Genomic DNA, 4,042 nt, shown 5'->3' with positions numbered 1-4,042 from the left:
TTCAGACTGAGCCACTGTTTTTGTTTTTTTTTTTTACTTTCTATTTTTGAATTTAATTGAAATAACAGTGTTAATACTTCCATGACTTTCAGTGCGTTATTCTTCACCTCAGATCATTTAATATTTAGAGAAAGACAGAGTGTGAGCGAGGGAGGGGCAGAGAGAGGGAGACACAGAATCTGAAGCAGGCTCCAGGCTCCAAGCTGTCAGCACAGAGCCTAACGCGGGGCCCGAACCCACAAACTGTGAGACCATGACCTGAAGCCAAAGTCAGATGCTTACCACCCAGGTGCCCCCAGACTGAGCCACGGTTTTGAGTGAAGGAAAGTTTAAAACTTCAGAGCTGGAATGTGGCTGTAACCTGATGGGTGAACTGAACAGCTGAGACCCTTCCTAGGCAGAGAGATGACAATTAAACAGAGAAGCAAAGAAAGACAGGATATGAGAAGGCATTTCCTGGGTTCCTGGTTGCTAACCATTTTGTTATCTTTTTTTTTTTTCAACGTTTTTTATTTATTTTTGGGACAGAGAGAGACAGAGCATGAACGGGGGAGGGGCAGAGAGAGAGGGAGACACACAATCGGAAACAGGCTCCAGGCTCTGAGCCATCCGCCCAGAGCCCGACGTGGGGCTCGAACTCACGGACCGCGAGATCGTGACCTGGCTGAAGTCGGACGCGTAACCGACTGCGCCACCCAGGCGCCCCTCATTTTGTTATCTTTATGCTCTCCTGAGATCCTTCTGCCCTCAGAGTCTACAAGACACATTGGGGCTTTATATTCTCCTTTTAGGCTCAGGCAAGCTGCCAAGAGGCAGAAGCCACACTAGTTATTTTACAGAATGATTTGATATAAAGAATTGCTAACTAGGTATTGATGAAATGAAAAAGCAAAAAGAAAACATTAAGGTATCAGGGAGGTAACAACTGCAGGAAGCAGATACCACTATTAAGGTTGGATAGAACAAAGGAACATAGTTGGGACTATTAAAACTTGAAAGCTTGAAGAAAGCACCAGAAGAAATGCTTGGAGGGTCCCAAGTCCCAGCATCACAAAGCACACTAAGGAAGGGTAGGATTGAATCAGAGAGACAGTCACATGATAACTGACCTGTCAGCTCAGATCATTTTCTGTCACTTGCAAACAAATTTCTAACTCACAAAATATTTTATGAAAATTTTGCATAGCAATATATACATTCTCCAAGAGGATTTCAAATGGTTGCACAGTACTAAATTATATGCATGCACCCCAGTGATTCCCAGGCCTCTGCTTTTAAATTTTTTGGTTGTTTTTAGTTCTTCACTATCGTGTACAACGTTGTGAACATCATTCCACATTCTTCATTGTACATTTATCTTCACATGTATCTTCAGTTCTCTGAATAATTTCCTAGAACTTGTAGGTCAAATAGATACACATTAAAAAACAAAGCTTTGGGAGTCTTGGGTGGTTCAGTTGGTGAAGCATCTGACTCTTGATTTAGTCTTAGGTCGTGATCTTATGGTTCATAAGTTCAAGGCCAAAGTTGCACTCTGCACAGATAGCATGGGGCCTGCTTGGGATTCTCTCTCTCTCTCTCTCTGTCTTTCTGCTTCTACCCCCACTCCAGCTCACTTGCTCTCTCTTTCTCTCTCTCTCCCTCTCTCTTTTTTTCTCAAAATAAACCTTAAAAAACCTTAATAAACCTTAAAAAAGCCACAAAGCTTTGGGTATTAAACTTTGTCAAATCTACAGAAAAATTACATGAGTAATACAAATGAACCCTAGGTTCAAGAATTATTGACTTTCTCCACATTTATGTTCTTTCTCTTTCTCTGAATCATGTAAGAATGATTTGCATATAATAAAAGTTATACTTTGTAGAGTCATTTTAAAATTTTAATTCTAGTATAGTTATCACAGTGTTATATTAATTTCAGGTGTACAAGAGTGATTCAATAGTTCCATATATTAGTCAGTGCTCATCAAGATATGTGTACTCTTAATCAGCTACACCTATTTCACCCATCCCCCCACCTACCTCCCCTCTGTGAATCATCAGCTTGTTCTTTATAGTTAAGAGTCTGTTTTTTGTTTTGTCTCTCTTTCTTTGTTCACTTGTTTTTTTCTTAAATTCCACATATAAGTGAAATCATATGGTATTTGTTTTTCTCTGAGTGACTTATTTCACTTAGCATAAAAGAGTATACATTTTAAGGCTTTTAATTCATATGGCCAAAATGCATTCCAGAAAAATTGCACCAATTTACACCTATTAAATAGCATACGAAATTGTTTCTTCCCTATCCCCTATTCTTCCATTTCTGGCCAAATACCTAGTCTTAATTATTGTAGCTTTAAAATATTATACATTTTCATTACCTGGAGGGTCAAGTTTTCCTATATTTTCTTATTTTTAAAAATTTTATTGATTAATCACTCAGATCATTTAAATATCATTTTCAAAGATTTGAAAAGTTCCTGTAAAAAGCTACAGTTTATAAGTTAAAGATGGATACTGGGCAGTATTTTTATGGTGAAATGACATGTTTAAGATTTGCTTTAAAAGACACCAGCCAAAACCAGGAAAAACGGAGGTAGGGGTATAAATAGATAACACAAGACCAGCAAAATAGTGTTAACTATTGAAGCTACATCATGAGTTTATTATACTAATTTCTTTATGTTTGATATTTTCCATGCTAAAAGATAAGAGAAAAAGAAATTCCCTTAAAGATTTCATTAAAATAATCCATTAAATCAGAATCACTTGACATCATTACTACATAAAATCTTGCTCTCAATATTCACAGTATATTAACTTATTGGCTTAATCCCATAATAGACATAAAGTAGTTACAGAATTTGTACCTCATTCCCTTCTAAAAAACAAGTTTATTGACTACATACAATATTCATGCATAGTTCTTTTTCTTTTTAGCCTTAGTGAATAGGTGTGCAAACTTTTTTGCCAGATGGTAAATATTTTCAGCTTTGGGTGTCGTACGCTTTCTGTTGCAACTACTTAACTGCAGTTATAGTGCATAAGCAGCTATAGACAACATATAAATGAATAAGCATGGTGGGGTCTAATGAAACTTAATTTACAGAAATAGGCAGTGGACTGGATATGGTCTATAGGCCTTAATGTGTCAAACACTATCTTAGAATATATAGTCAAAATATTGAAGTCTAGAGTTTCCTGGGTGAGTTTTTGTCTCTCTTAGGTCTTTCAGTATGATTAGGTTATTCATTTGTAATAAAGTTGGTTTCATTTGTTACTATTTGTATTCCATTTGTATTCCATATTATTTGTATGCCTCTCATATCCTGGTTGATTTAAATTATTTATTTTTTGAGTGTGTGAAATATTAACATGGTTCTAAAAGTCAGAGCTATACAAGGAAGTTAACCTCCAAAAGTATCAGTACCCTCTCAATCCTTCTACCCTGTTCCTACTCCTCCTCCATCATTTCTACTTTGCTCCCACCCACTCCCTGTAGGTAATCAACCTCATTGGTTTCTGGTTTATTCTTCCTCCATGCCCCCCTTCCTTTCTCTTCCCTTCCTTTCTCCTCGCTCCCCTTCTGCTTCCTTTCTTTTCCTTTTCTGTCCCTCCTCCTCTTTCTCCTTCTTCCACAAATAAACAGATACAGATGTATTTTATTTTCCTATTTTTCTTACATGAAGGTAAATGCTCTTTTTCACTCTGCTTTTTTACACTTAAAATTTTATTTTGAAATCAATCCCTACAGGTTCATAGAGATCTTCCTCTTTTATAACTGTATAATATGCCTTTGGGCTGCTGTGCAATAGTTAATTCAATTATTCTAAGAGGAGTTACTTTGAAAAATTTACAGAGAGAGCTCAAGCAATGGGGGGAGGGGCAGAAGGAGAGAGAGCACGCACACATGTAAGACAGAGAGAGAGAGAGAGAGAGAGAGAGAGAGAGAGAGAGAGAATCTTAAGCAGGCTCTACGATCAGCATGGACCCCAATGCACAGCTTGATCACGACCCTGGGATCATGACCTGAGCTGAAATCAAGAGTTCGATGCTCAAC

The sequence above is a fragment of the Lynx canadensis genome, chromosome A3 (assembly GCF_007474595.2).
Source record: "Lynx canadensis isolate LIC74 chromosome A3, mLynCan4.pri.v2, whole genome shotgun sequence".
Classification (NCBI taxonomy): domain Eukaryota; kingdom Metazoa; phylum Chordata; class Mammalia; order Carnivora; family Felidae; genus Lynx; species Lynx canadensis.
The sequence above is the reverse complement of the archived record's forward strand: the minus strand, read 5'-3'. Positions refer to the sequence as shown.